We start from the raw sequence: 16065 nt of genomic DNA on the forward strand, positions 1-16065 counted from the left end.
GGAGCAGATTGTAGAGCACTGGAAGGCCTGTTTTTAGGGTTAGAATCCCAGAAGACACAGAGGAGGACCTGAAGTGCTGGCGGTGCGGCTGCTTTGGACATGTAGCCAAGAACTGTGACTGGCCTGAATTCAAAACACACGCAGGCCACCGTTAAACTTGTCTGAAGAATCAGGCCTGGTGAAGGGAGTATGGAGAACCCAGTTGACCCCAATCCACCTGCAACCCCGAAGTCATAATCAGAAGATAATTTCTTGCAATATGACTATACAGGGAACAATGTTATTTGCCGCCCCTTGTGAGCTAACTGCGGGCAGCTCTCTGCAATTCTGATTAGGTTGTCTGAAATTTTCTTTGTTAAGCCTGAATTATGTTTCTTGCAGTTTTCATGCTGTTCTTTACTATGTTGTGATGCCAAGGACAGCATCTGAAAAAGGGGGTAAAAGTGTAGGCAGGTGCAGTCTACTTTCTCCACTGGAAGTGGCTTTCAGCTGCAGCGCCATTGCAGTTGGAGAGGGAGTTGAGAGGAACATAGATCTTCTATGGTTTCTTGGGTCAACAGGGGAGCTATCTGATTTAATGCTGTCACCTTGTTTGCCTCTAGCAGCATCTTGGGTCAGACAGAGTCTATTTCAGACCCTGGCTGCAAGGCTTGGTGCGTATTTTTGTGGGTAGTGTAGGGACAGGTCACCCATTTGTAAGGGACGGTATTAGCGGCAGGGAGAGGTTCCAGACAAGCATGAAAAGACCTGGGACATGCCATCCTTCCTGGAAGCCTCTTTGTTTGGGTTCGGACTGGCCAGGCCACATTCCATCTCTCGAGACAGACACTGTTTGTGAACCCGAAACCTACTGTTATACTCTTCACTGAAACATTCTGTGAGTGCGCTTGGGTGGGGTGTCTTCCTGCCGGGCAGTTGTGCTTTGCCGCACTTCATTTCAATACAGTTCTGTTTCTGTAACCAGACTCTGTGTGTTTACTGCCACTGCACCACAATGTACCTCCCAACACAGGGGTCCAAAAAAAGTCACAGGGGCCCAGCATGTATCTCAGTATCTCAGCCGGCAAAACCAGCCCATAGCCATCTCACAGTGTCCTGCTCCACACAACCTCACCAAGTAGCTGGTTGTTCCTGCCCTTATCAGGCCTCTCTCGCAGGTGGCCAATACTGAGTACTCAAAATTACTTTACTTGTTGTCCCCCTTGAAGGGGACACAACCCAAACAACGCTGACACATATCTCTTCTCCAAAAGAGATGGGGGAACAGTTCGGTACGAGCATGAGTTGGGCCAAAAAATTTGCTTGTTCGGCCATTCGCTGAACACCCGAATTTGCAGGGTGTTCTCCCCAATGAAAGCTTTGTCCAATCAGGGCGCAGTGTAAGCTGGTTGTTAAGGTGCGGGACCGGGAAGCTGGCTTAACAACCGATGAGTCATCAGCTGTCAATGGGTTTTCCCGCTTACAGCTGAATTTAAAAAAAAAAGTGCTGCTATAAAAAATGAAGAAAAAAAAGTCATAGGATCCCCCCCTATAGCGAGCGCCCCCCCCCCCCTCCTGAACCATACCAAGCCACATGCCTTCAACATGGGGGGTGGGTGCTTTGAGGCAGGAGAGGCTCTGCCCTTCACCCCAAAGAACCTTGTTCCTATGTTGATGGGGACAAGAGCCTCTTTCCGACAACCCTGGGCTGTGGTTGTCGGGGTCTGCGGGCAGTGGGCATAATGGAATCTGGTAGCCTAAAGTATCAATAACCCTCTTGGGCATGAAGTTCACCAGAGCCTCACAGGTTGCCAGTGGAGTCCTCTTCCACTCCTCCATGACGACATCACCGAGTTGGTGGATGTTAGAGACCTTGCGCTCCTCCACCTTCTGTTTGAGGATGCCCCACAGATGCTCAATAGGGTTTAGGTCTAGAGACATGCTTGGCCAGTCTATCACCTTTACCCTCAGCTTCTTTAGCAAGGCAGTGTTCGTCTTGGAGGTGTGTTTTGGGTCGTTATCATGTTGGAATACTGCCCTGTGGCCCAGTCTCTGAAGCGAGGGGGTCGTGCTCTGCTTCAGTATGTCACAGTACATGTTGGCATTCATGGTTCCCTCAATGCACTGTAGCTTCCCAGTCTGTCGAATAATGCCTCCCATTGAAAAAATGCACTTGACGAACTGCGCATGCGCAGTACATGACGTCACTCCAGCTGATCTGTCAATCAGCTGGCATGACGATTATACTGGCATGCACAGTTTATCGGATGCATTATCTGACGAGAGACAGAGTGCGGCGGGATGAGAATCTAAATGTCAGATTCTGCCTCGCTCTCTGCACTATCTGCACATGCGCCCGACGGAAAACGATTCCTATTGGGCGGATTATTTTTATTTTAAATTCTTGTTGGCAAATGGTGGGAATATTGTCGTGATTACAGAATGCACAGCTCTGACCGGGGCTCATAAAGGGGTACTCTGATCGGGACACATAAAGGGGCACTCTGATCGGGACACACAAAGAGGCTCTCTGATCGGGACACATAAAGGGGCGCTCTGACCGGGACACATAAAGGGGAGCTCTGACCGGGACATATAAAGGGGCACATAAAGGGGCACTCTGACTGGGACACATAAAGGGGAACTCTAACTGGGACACATAAAGGAGCACTCTGATCAGGACACATAAAGGGGCACTCTGACAGGGACACTGATATAAAGGGGCACTCTGACGGGCACATCGATGTAAATGAGCACTCTGACGGGACACACTGGATGTCAAGAGGCACTCTGATGGGGACACTGGATGTAAAGGAGGACTCTGACGAGGACACATTGGATCTAAAGGGGCACTCTGACGGGGACACGCTGGATGTAAAGGGACACTCTGATGGGGACACGGATGTAAAGGAGGACTCTGATGGGGACACACTCAATGTAAAGGAGAACTCTGATGGGGACGCGGACACAGCCTAAATGACAGCGGGACACAGGCTGGATAACGGCGGGAGACACAGGTTGAATGACGGCGGGGACACAGGCTGCATGACAGCGGGGGACACAGGCTGCTTGATGGCAGGGACAGAGGCTAAATGACAGTAGGGACATGGGCTGCATGATGGCAGGGACACGGGCTGCATGATGGTGGGGGACACAGGCTGGATGACGGTGGGGACAGAGGCTGAATGACAGTGGGGACACGGGCTGAATGATAACGGGGACACAGGGTGGATGACGCCTGGGGACAGGCTGAATGACGACGGGGACACGGGCTGCATGATGACAGTGGACACAGGCTGCATGACAGTGGGGACACAGGCTGCATGACGGCGGGGACACAGGCTGGATGATGAGGGACACACTGATGTTGCACAGATGAGGCACTAATGAGCACTGATGAGGCACGCATGGGCATGAATGAGGCCCAGGTGGGCATGAAGGAGGCACAGGTGGGCATGAATGAGGCAGAGATGGGCATGGATGAGGCAGGGGTGGTGACAATCCGTGTGTACAGCGTGCGAGGAGAGAGCCGAACAGGACATGCAGCGGTTTGTTGACAAATGATTGCTTCGTCATTGGATGGAGTGATCACGTGGTAAAAGTCCGCAGGAAGCGCGATTCTGGGAGGACATCCCTGTACACCCTCCCAGAATAAGCTGACTGCACTGTAGCGGTCATTGGGCTATGCCCTGGTCGGCAAGTAGTTAATCCCCATAGTCTTAGCTATTCGATAGTATCCGTGAAGTGGGGCTTTGCATTACCTATGTTCCACAGTATTTGGCCAAAGTTGATCACCATGCCAATCCCTATGAAAATTAGGCATTGCCCCCCAAAAATGTGTGTGACTACTGGAGGTCCCCTAGTATAAGTTTGCCAAGTATGGTGCCATAAACCCCCGTGGCTTGGGCCCTACATTTATAGTAGCTTGGCCTGCTATGTTAATCTATGGCAGGGTCTTAGTCTGGAAACTTGAGGGGCTACAGCTTGGACCCCAAATGAGTACAGAGGACCCATATTTGGCACAGAGGTGGGGGGCTTACCTTTACCACCCCAAACATTTTGGGTTTTGTTAGCCCAAAATTTCCTGGTCAGCTTTTTCTAGGGCCCCTTGATGCAGGTCCCTGTGAAAATGAAGCATTGGCTCCAAACAAATGTATGTGGCCCCTGGGGATCATATAGTATTCCTGTGCCAAACTTGGTGCCCCTGGGCACCATGGTTCGGCTACCACTACATTTAGGCTAGCCTGGCCTGCTATGTTAATCTATGGTGCAGCCGCGATCAGGAATTTGAGGGGCCACAGATTGGGCCCTGAATGAGTCCAGGTGCCCAACAGAGGTAGATAAGGTCTTCCTTTACCACCCTTACCATTTTGAGGTTGCTAGCCTGAAATTTTATGGTCAACTTTTTAGGGGGCTCCTTGGGAGTGTGTTCCCCTCGGGCGCTACTGTGGAGCTGTGATTGGTAAGTACTGCAGGAATCTCTGGACTCCTTGCTATTTTTACAGTATTTGCACAGCGGGGCTCTGCAGTTTCTGTGTCCTGCGGCGGTCGGGCAAATTCCACCCTCATGCAGGTCCCCATGAAAATTAGGCATTGGCCCCAAATGGGGTCCCTGGGGGTCCTCTAGTAACCCTATACCAAGTTTGGTGCCCCTGGGCAACATCGTTCCGCTACCGCGGGGCCCTAAATTTAGGCTAGCTTGGCCTAGCTTATGTTAATATATGGAGCAGTAGGGAATTTTGAGGGGCCACAGCTTGGGACTCAAACATGTCCAGGGGCTCAAGCTGTGGGAGCCTGGACTCTTTCGGGGCACGAGCTGTGGCCCCTCAAATTGCAAACCGTGGCCGAGACATAGATTAACATAGCGGGCCAATATACCATAAATTTAGGGCCCTGTGGTACCCGAATCACGGGGGTTATGGGCACCAAACTTGGTACAGGGATACTAGAGGATCCCCAGGGGCCACACACATTTTTTTGTGGCCGATGCCTAATTTTCCAGAGGACTGGCATGGGGTCAAATTTGCATGAATACTGTGGAACATAGGTACCAGTGAGTCCCGCTCTGCAGGTACCATTGGATAGCTAAGAATATGGAAATTAATATGGTACCCAGCAGTCCCTGCTCCACGGTATTGCCCGAGGGCCACACACTCCCAAGAGGCCCCTTAAAAAGTTGACCAGAACATTTCAGACTAGGTACTCCAACATTTTAAGAGTGGTAAAAGAAGATCTCCCCTACCTCTATGCCAAATATTGGCCCCTAAACTTGTTTTGTGTCCGAGCTGGGGCCCTGCAACTGTGCCCACTTGAAGATTTCCATACAGCACCAAGCTGACTTAAATTATGGGCCTCGTGGTACATGAACCCTGGTGGCTAGGGGCCTCAAACTTGGCTCAGAGATACTATAGGATACCCAGGGGGCCACGTGCATTTTTCTGGGCCGATGCTTAATTGTTACAGGGACTTGCATAGGGGTAGATTTGGCTAACCACTATGGAATACAGGAACTGCAGATCTCTGCTCTGCGGGTACTCTTGAATAGCTAAAAGTCCAGGGATTCCTGCGATACCCAGCATTCCCCACTCCGCGGTACAGGCCGAGGGCCACAAACTCTCAAGTGGCCCTGGAAATAGTTGACCTGGAAATTTTGAGCTAGCAACTCCAAAATGTTTGGTAAAGGAAGACCTCCCCTATCTCCGTGCCAAATATGGCCCCCCAGACGAATTCAGGGCCCGAGCTGCAGTCCCTCAAATGTCCAGAGTATGACCGTGACAAAGTTTAACATAGCGGGTCAAGCTACTATAAATTTAGGGCGCTGCGGTACCCAAACTATGGGGGTTAAGGGCACCATATTGGCAAACTAATACTAGAGGACTTCTAGGAGCCACACAACTTTTTTGTGCACATGGGCTGGCATGAGGATCGACTTTGGCCAAATACTGCAGAACATAGGTAATGCAAAGCTCCACTTCATGGATAGCTAAGACTATAGGAATTAATATGGTACCCAACACTCCCCGCTTTGTGGTATTGACTAGCAGCCATATGCTCCTAAGTGACCCCATAAAAATTTGATAAAGATATTTTGGGCTAATGACCCCAACATTTTTGGGATGGTAATAGTAAACCTCCCCTACCTCCCTGTCAAATTTGGACCCCCTGGACATGTTCAGGGCCCGAGCTGTGGCCCCTGCAATTGTGCCCACTCTAAGCTTGCCATACTGCACCAAGCTGACCTAACCCCGGCGGCTAGGGGCACCAAATTTGGCACAGGGATACTAGAGGCCCCCAGAGGTAGACCTCCCCTATCTCTGTGCCATATTTGGGACCCTGGCCCCTCAAAGTTTGCCTACTGTGAATGCACCTATAGTAACATGATGGCCCCCCCTCCTCTGGCAGCTTATTCAGCCCCCCACTGACAGATCCCCCATCTTCATGCTACAGCCGCTGTGAAATCTCCAGGGATAAGCACTGACTGGGACACTGGCCGATTAACAGGGAGATACAAGCTGGATGAGGGGGGGAGGACACTCCCCTTGCATGCCGAATGGTCAGCGCCTTCATTCTGCCTGTGTCCCCCACCATCATTCTGCTTGTGTCCCTGTCATCATTCAGTCTGTGTCCCCTGCCGTCATTCTGCCTGTGTCCCTGCTGTCATTCTGCCTGTGTTCCCGCCATCATGCAGTGTGTCCCCGCTGTCATTTAGCCTGTGTCCTCACCATCATTTAGCCTGTGTCTGTGTCCCCGTCAGAGTCTTTCTTTACATTGAGTGTGTCCCACGTCAGAGTCCCTGTATACATCTAGTGTATCCCTGTCAGAGTCCTCCTTTACATCCGTGTCCCCATCAGAGTGCCCCTTTACATCCAGTGTGTCCCTGTCAGAGTGCCCCTTTACATCCAGTGTGTCCCCGTCAGAGTCCTCCTTTACATCCAGTGTCCCCGTCAGAGTCCCCCCTTTACATCAGTGTCCCCGTCAGAGTGCCCCTTTACATCAGTGTCCCCGTCGGAGTACCCCTTTACATCATTGTCCCCATTAGAGTCCCCCCTTTTATCAGTGTCCCTGTCAGAGTACCCCTTTACATCAATGTCCTCATCAGAGTCCCCCCTTTACATCCCAATTAGTGTCCCAGTCAGAGTGCCCCTTTAATCTGTCCCAGTCAGAGTTCCCCTTTATGTGTCCTGGTCAGAGCTCTCCTTTATGTGTCCTGGTCAGAGTTCCCCTTTATGTGTCCCGGTCTGATTTCCTCTTTATGTGTCTGAGTCAGAGCTCCCCTTTATGTGTCCCAGTCAGAGCTCCCCTTTATGTGTCTCAGTCAGAGCTCCCCGTTGTGTGTCCCGGTCAGATTTCCCCTTTATGTGTCCCGGTCTGATTTCCTCTTTATGTGTCTCGGTCAGAGCTCCCCTTTATGTTTCCTGGTCAGAGCTCCCCTTTATGTGTCCCGGTCACAGCTCTCCTTTATGTGTCCCCTCTGCCTCCATTACACTTACAGATACCCATCTCTTTTTTCTTTATATGCCTACCATTGATCAATAGGTACCTAACTAGACACGTTTCAGCTGTGTGGCCAATCCCTCCTCTCTAAATTGGATTCAGAGGCCTTCACATGAACCATTTTTGCTTTTTCTACTCCCCTTTATGTGTCTCGGTCAGAGCTCCCCTTTATGTGTCTCGTTCAGAGCTCCCCTCATGTATCCCGGTGAGAGCTCCCCTTATGTGTCCCAGTCGGAGTTCCCCTTTATGTATCCCGGTGAGAGCTCCCCTTATGTGTCCCAGTCAGAGTTCCCCTTTATGTGTCCTGGTCAGAGCTCCCCTTTATGTGTCCCAGTCAGAGCTCCCCTTTATGTGTCCCAGTCAGAGCTCCCCTTTATGTGTCCCGATCAGAGTTCCCCTTTATGTGTCCCGGTCAGAGTTCCCCTTTATGTATCCCGGTCAGAGCTCCTCTTTATGTGTCCCGGTCAGAGCTCCCCTTTATGTGTCCCAGTCAGAGCTCCCCTTTATGTGTCCCGATCAGAGTTCCCCTTTATGTGTCCCGGTCAGAGTTCCCCTTTATGTGTCCCGATCAGAGTTCCCCTTTATGTGTCCTGGTCAGAGTTCCCCTTTATGTGTCCCGGTCAGAGCTCCCCTTTATGTGTCCCGGTCAGAGCTCCCCTTTATGTGTCCCGATCAGAGTTCCCCTTTATGTGTCCTGGTCAGAGTTCCCCTTTATGTGTCCCTGTCAGAGCTCCCCTTTATGTGTCCCAATCAGAGTTCCCCTTTATGTGTCAGAGCTCCCCTTTATGTGTCCCGGTCAGAGCTCCCCTTTATGTGTCCCGATCACAGTTCCCCTTTATGTGTCCCGGTCAGAGTTCCCCTTTATGTGTCATGGTCAGAGTTCTCCTTTATGTGTCCTGATCAGTTCCCCTTTATGTGTCCCGGTCAGAGCTCCCCTTTATGTGTCCCGGTCAGAGTTCCCCTTTATGTTTCCCGGTCAGAGCTCCCCTTTATGTGTCCCGATCAGAGTTCCCCTTTATGTGTCTCGGTCAGAGCTCCCCTTTATGTGTCTCGGTCAGAGCTCCCCTTTATGTGTCTCGTTCAGAGCTCCCCTCATGTATCCCGATGAGGGCTCCCCTTATGTGTCCCAGTCGGAGTTCCCCTTTATGTATCCCGGTGAGAGCTCCCCTTATGTGTCCCGATCAGAGTTCCCCTTTATGTGTCCCGGTCAGAGTTCCCCTTTATGTGTCCCGATCAGAGTTCCCCTTTATGTGTCCTGGTCAGAGTTCCCCTTTATGTGTCCCGGTCAGAGCTCCCCTTTATGTGTCCCGATCAGAGTTCCCCTTTATGTGTCCTGGTCAGAGTTCCCCTTTATGTGTCCCGGTCAGAGCTCCCCTTTATGTGTCCCAATCAGAGTTCCCCTTTATGTATCAGAGCTCCCCTTTATGTGTCCCGGTCAGAGCTCCCCTTTATGTGTTCCGATCACAGTTCCCCTTTATGTGTCCCGGTCAGAGTTCCCCTTTATGTGTCCTGGTCAGAGTTCCCCTTTATGTGTCCTGATCAGTTCCCCTTTATGTGTCCCGGTCAGAGCTCCCCTTTATGTGTCCCGGTCAGAGTTCCCCTTTATGTGTCCCGATCAGAGTTCCCCTTTATGTGTCCCGATCAGAGTTCCCCTTTATGTATCCCGGTCACAGCTCCCCTTTATGTGTTCCGGTCAGAGCTCCCCTTTATGTGTCCCAATCAGAGTTCCCCTTTATGTGTCAGAGCTCCCCTTTATGTGTCCCGGTCAGAGCTCCCCTTTATGTGTCCCGATCAGAGTTCCCCTTTATGTGTCCCGGTCAGAGCTCCTCTTTATGTGTCCCGGTCAGAGTTCCCCTTTATGTGTCCCGGTCAGAGCTCCCCTTTATGTGTCCCAATCAGAGTTCCCCTTTATGTGTCAGAGCTCCCCTTTATGTGTCCCGGTCAGAGCTCCCCTTTATGTGTCCCGGTCAGAGTTCCCCTTTATGTGTCCCGGTCAGAGCTCCCCTTTATGTTTCCTGGTCACAGCTCCCCTTTATGTGTCCCAATCAGAGTCGACCTTTATGTGTCAGAGCTCCCCTTTATGTGTCCCGGTCAGAGCTGTGTTCTGTAATCACGACAATTTTCCCGCAATTTTCCAACAAGAATAATCCACCCAATAAGAATAGATTTCCGCCACGTGCATGCGCAGATAGTGCAGAGAGCTAGGCAGAATCTGACATTATAAAAAGGAAGAAAATATAACTGCGCTAACTACTAAGAAACACAGCAGCAACTTAAATTGTGACAAGCAAAATAGGTAAATGTAAGGGCTAAGTTGCGCTAACGGGTACTAAATCCACAGATAAATGTCAGATGAAGCACACAAATGATAGTCCACAGTAATGACAAGTCCGTATCCAAAATGAAAAAGGCACAGTCCAAAAATGAGTAATTCCAATGGTGGATGGTTAAACCAACATTCAAATCTCCTTACCGGAAAGCAGAATGGAGTTCGCCCAAAAACTCTAGTCGGATTAAAAACCTCAGCCTTCAGTCAATATGATCAGAAGTCCTCACATCCACAGGTGATGGTCATATGTAAAGATAAATAGACAATCCATAGCGTAATACTGTTGAATGCTATTTCATCACCCAGAGGAGTGCACACCGTCACCAGATGGTTAATAGTAGAAAACACCAGTGACCTTAAGTCCCAAATGCTTACCAGATAGTAAAGGTAATGATTGGAAATAAAAGTACCACACAGAGCCCTCTCCCGACACCACTGCCTCTTACCAGATGTAAATTAGTGAGAGCCACACAAACTGTCATCCAATCCCCGGAGCCAGTAGCTCTAATGGTCCTTCCAAATTATGTCAGGTTCTCCCAGAAACATGGGTTAAACCCAAACCCCTCCACTGCACTTCAAAGTATTCAAAACACCAAAATCTGCATTTTTTAATACTTTGGATTTTCCAAAATCGGCGCCGTTGGCAAAAAACGGAAGTGGCGTCTTGACGTCACTTCCAGGTTGCTACATCGGAGACCCGATCAAAGCTGATTCTGCCAGCTAATCACGGGACGGGAGACCCGGGTGGAGCGGCGGAAGGCAGCGGGAGGGGGGGGGGGGATGTCCCCTCCGGCTCCTTGTGATAACAACAGAGCAGCTACTTAGCCACATCGGTTGTTATCCCCTAAAAGCCGACTATCGGCTGCAGGATTCATCCCCATACAACCACATAAATAAAGTGACGTACAGGTACATCGTTTTGCGGGAAGTAGTTAAAAAATCCCTCGATGTGAATCCATCATCAATCACACCACCCTCTGACCCAAAAAATAGAAAAAATTAAAAAAAGCTCTCGCCTCCTGGGAGGCCTCCTGCTGTATGCCAAGTCCGTGCTTTGATATTTCTTATAAAGACAAGGAGTGGGGCCACCTGGTTAAGTCACCTGGTGGCCCCGCCTCCTTCTAACGTAACGAGTCCAGATGTGTGCTGGTCAGGTTGGTTTCCCCTGTGCGGTAGCATTTGTTTCCTCTTAACCACTTCAATACTGGGCACTTTCACCCCCTTCCTGCCCAGGCCAATTTCCAGCTATCAGAGCTGTCACATTTTGAATGACAATTGAGCGGACACTGTACCCAAATTCAATTTTTATCATTTTTTTTTTTAAACAGATAGAGCTTTCTTTTGTTTGCTTATTTAATCACCACTGAGTTTTTTATTTTTTGCTAAACAAACGAAAAAAGCCGAAAAATTTTGAAAAAAACTTTTTTCTTCGTTTCTGTTACAAAAGTTTGTAAACAAGTAATTTTTCTCGGATTTGGTAGAAAAATGAATTTTATTTAATGATACAATAATATTAGAATGACAGTCATGTATAACATGTAAAAATCATTGCATGTTCTGCATGTCATCATACAATTGATGGATCGACACGTTTCGCCCACACAGTGAATTTTTTCAGGATCCTACTATGTATGAGCCTTCAAAGTATAAGCCTTATAATAAACAAACAGCATACAATGAATATTGATAAGTAATGTATAGAATTCAAATAGACAAACATTATATGTACACCTAAGACCAATATACAAACACATATTAAATATGCCAAAGATAAGGAGAAAAAAAAACAGGCAATAAAAAAAAATAATAATAAATCCCCAACTCCCAGTGTCTCACTGTTTTTTCCCTTCCCCCATCCCCCCCCTCCCCCCCAGTGAGACCTGGAATACACTTTATATCTTCTAAACCAGGGGAGGGTGCCAGAATTTTGGATACAGGTATCCACTCTCCACCCAATTTTTGTGAAGTAATTTTTCTCCTTCACTGATGTGCCCTGATGAGACTGCACTGACGGGCACTGATGGGCTGCACTAATATGTAGCAGTGATGGGCAGCCTTTATGTACACTGATATGTGGCAATGATGGGCACTGATATGTGGCAATGATGGGCACTGATAGACAGCACTGATGAGGAGGCACTGACAGGCATCACTGATGGGCACTGAAAGGCCCATCAGTGCTGATGGGCATTACTGGTGGGCATCGGCAGGCATTGCTGATGGGACTGCACTGATAATCAATGCGCTAATTATCAGTGCAGATCCCCCCTGTCAGGAAAGCCACTTATCGGCTTTCCTCTACTCATGCGCTGTTAGCACGAGTGGAGGACTGCCGATAACTGGCACTTATATTAACACTGTGATCAGTTGGGATTGGACACAGCTGATCACATGGTAAAGAGCCTATGTTATAGACTCTTTCCCGTGATCGGAGATGCGGTGTGTCTGAGCACCACACCAAGCCGCATGAGCGGCTTGTTCTGAAGGACATCATATGACGTCCAGTCAGGAACTATTAAACCACCGCTCGTCTGTTATTTTGCAATAGGCCGGCCAGGAGGATGTTAAACAAATCTCAAGGCTCAAAGAGGGAAAGCAAATGTGCCACTTCCTCCTGAATTGATATTTAAGTTTTTCGCAACTTGTTGGCATGTTGAATCACCTATCAGCTTCTCATAGGCCTCCAAAGGCAAGCTTTGATAATGCACGATTTCCAGTTTATTCCAAATAACATTGTGACTTTGCAAAGGTATTTCTCTTTGCTTATTGAATATTCTTACATTGTATGGAGAATGTTAAGAACCATAGGGCCTCACCAGCTGAAAGAGTCTACAAGCTGGTGTCTGTAGTCCATGAGTAATCAAAGGAGGTGGGCAAATTACCTGCATTTACTAAAATATCTGTTTTTCTTGATTTGACTCTTTGACCACTTAAGCCCCGGAAGATTTTACCCCCTTCCTGACCAGGGCCTATTTTGCGATTCGGCACTGCGTGACTTTAACGGACAATTGCGCGGTCGTGCAGTGCTGTACCTAAACAAATTTGACGTATTTTTTTCCCCACAAACAGGGCTTTCTTTTGGTGGTATTTGATCACCTGTGTGACTTTTTGATCATGCGCTATAAACAAAAAAAGAGCGACAATTTTGCAAAAATAACAATATTTTTCACATTTTTTTATATGAAATTCCCCCCAAAAAAATGTAAAAATCAAAATTTTTTAACATTGTAGGCCAATTTGTTTTCTACTACATATGTTTGGTAAAAAAAATCGTAAAAAGCGTATTTTGATTGGTTTGCGCAAAAGTTATTGCGTTTACTAACTAAGGGAAAGATTTTTGTAATTTTTGTTGTTTGTTTTTTAACGAGTAATGGCGGCGATCTGCGATTTTTTTTTGCGGGACTGCGACATTGCGGCGGACAGATCGGACCCTTGACTGACATTTTTGACACTTTTGGGGGTACCAGTGACATTACTACAGTAATCAGTGCTATACATATGCACTGTTACTTTAAAAATGACACTGGCAGGGAAGGGGTTAACTTTATTGGTGATGCAGGGGTTAAGTGTGTCCCTAGGGGCGTGCTTCTAACTGTGAAGGGATGTGGCTAGTGGTGTAACAACAGAGACATACGATCCTACATAGCAGGACCGTATGATCTCTGTTCTTACACAGGGGAGAATGACAGGCGGCTTTGTTTACATTAGCCGCCTGCCTTTCTCCCTCTGCAACGGACGATCGCGAGTGGCCGGCGGACATCGGGTCCGCCTGGCACACGTGCGGGGGTGTCTGTGAACGAGTGGGGCGGGAGCGCGCCTCCGGCGGCGCGCGCTCACCCCCTAGAGGCTCACAGGCGAGCGACGTAGCCCTACGTCGTTTTGCCTGTGAGGGGCTGACTGCCGCAGTAAATATACTGACGGCAGTTGGCAAGTGGTTAAGAAAGAAGGACTGGTGCATACCTACCTAAGATTCTGGAGATTGGCCAGGTAGTGGGGTCCAGTTCAGGATAATGACAAAAACAACAAATTACAAATCTCATAGCCAGACATAGGGGGTATGTGGCACTTTTGTTTCAGTTGCCACCTTGCATTGCCAACATTAAATAATGATATTTCCTGCTCTGTCTGTACAATGTAAGTAAAGATGATGAAGCCTCAGCGAGGCTCAGATGGTAAGCTTGGAGAAAATTCAAAAAGCGGTTTCAGCACACATTAGGCATTCTTTTTCTTCTGAGCTGTGAGTTTAGCCAAGAATTCCTGATTAATTGGGCTGGGTCATGCCTTGGTTTGTACAGGAAACAAAAATGATGCATTTGCAGTTTAAATGTTAATCCTTGGAAATATTCTGGCTGTATGTACATTCACAAACAGCACAATGGGCCAGTGCATAATTGTGGTTGCAGGAGTATTGTATCATCTCCTTGTGTCACACCAAGCATTGACAAAGTGCACATTCCAAACCTCCAGCAGAGATAAACAATACACTCCCATCCATTGGCCTGTATGCTGCTATGCTCTTATAACACACTGGTACTTTCCCAAATGAGCATTGACTGGCAGGTTCCTATTTAAATTTAGACATAGACATTGTAATCAATCTTCAATGACTACTGGCTAGTGCTGGGCGCTAAAGGTTGCAAAAGCAATTTTTTTTGCTACAAAAGATAAACAAACATCTCAAAAATGCAGAAAAAAGCACCATACAGGATGAATATTGCCACTTGTAAACTTTCATGATGCTAGGTTATATGATCATTTTTTGTTCAGCTGCACCACACTTGGATCGTACGTCACCCAGTCAACTTGGAGAAAGACTTGTAAATGACGGTGGAGAACTGCAAGTCCACTAGTTGCTAGAATAACAATGTCTGATAGTAGGCTTCTATTTAGGATCCTTTGGGGAAATAATAATCAAGCTTCCAATTCCGCACTGTCAGTTCAAGCACTTGCCTCTGACTAAAGTTTGGGAACCATTCTGATTGGTTTCAGACTACCAATCATATTGATTACGTGTTTTTTTCCAAAATAAATCGAAGGGCTCTGTTATTGTGTCTCTCAGAGAGTGGGTCCTATTGTCAGCTACCTGGAGCTGTTAGAACCAAAGTCATATAAGATATGTACATTATTTAAAAAAAAAAGACAAAAATAATATAAACTATTAAGTGTGAAATGTAATTTTAATGAATAATTGTCAATTCATCCCTTCCTGCCTAGCCCCAGCATCCCTTTAACAGGGTCTTTACACCCAGAGGGGGTGAAAGACTGGCTAATTAGGTGACAACTGTGATTGAATGCTGGGTCCTACCGGCTCCCAATTATTAGAAGAGACCAAGAGTTGTGTTTGACAGCTTAGTCACTGTGCTGGGACTATGCAGCGAGCATGCTCTCAGCACAGAAAGCTCTGCTGCCCATTGACACATATGTGTGGTGTGTGGCTGTTAAAGTTCACCTCCTTTACGGAAAGAGGTTGAAAGCTTTTAAAAAAAAAATGGTAAGGGAATTTATTCACACAGTTCACCAAATAAATGCCACACATGTAAAATGTATTTAGGTATACAGATTATTAATCTAGAGGGCTAGTAAGTGTAAAGTGAAAAGGATCGCCATTACTCCTGATCCACCCAGGTGGATAAACCATAAGGAGCAGCCTCAGTCTTCATGTCTCCACCAGACCACACACCCTTCAGGAGTTCAAGCTGACATACATACATACAGCTGCATACTGTGACAGGAAGCCAGGCACATTTATGGGTTGTTTCCAGGATGGGAGATATATTTGTCCCAGGTTCATGCTGTACACTGATTGCTTTTCTTTTTGTGCTGTGTATTGAGCCTGTTTGGGCTCAATTAGGGTTAATGACCTCAGATGTACCAGCATACCTCCCAACCTTTCTGATTCGCCGGGACCATCCCGGAAAATAGTCTGTGTCCCGGAGTCCCGGCGAGTCCCGGAATGCCCGTGGTGGTGAGGGGTGGCTTGGTTCCCAATGCCGCAAGCCACACATGGCAGCCGGCATCTCTCCCCGGCAGCCTCTAACACACAGTGCAGAGAGTGGAGTGCACTCAACCTGCTCATCCTCCTTCCTGTGTTTTCTTGTACACGGAGGAGGAGGCGGGGAGTGGATGGAACTGGGATGGGTGTTTGAGATGGATGGAGATGGTATAGGTGTGGGGGGGATGGATTGAGAGGGAGGGATGGAGCTTGGGTGTGTGTTTGGGATGTATAGAGCTGGGGTGGGTGTTTGGGGTTGATGGAGCTGGGA

The 16065-nt window shown here is 48.1% G+C and overlaps 1 protein-coding gene across 1 annotated transcript in view; it reads left to right on the forward strand.

The window, feature by feature from the left end:
- The window catches only part of TLR6 (toll like receptor 6), a 167448-nt gene extending 152172 nt beyond the window's left edge, over positions 1-15276 (forward strand). Inside the window, exon 3 of the mRNA XM_082262003.1 lies at positions 15267-15276. The gene's annotated coding sequence lies outside the window, so the exon portion shown is untranslated. The remainder of the gene's footprint in view (positions 1-15266) is intronic.
- Positions 15277-16065: the final 789 nt, after the last annotated feature.

Source organism: Pelophylax lessonae (genome assembly GCF_965119305.1).
Source record: "Pelophylax lessonae genome assembly, chromosome: 1".
Lineage (NCBI taxonomy): Eukaryota > Metazoa > Chordata > Amphibia > Anura > Ranidae > Pelophylax > Pelophylax lessonae.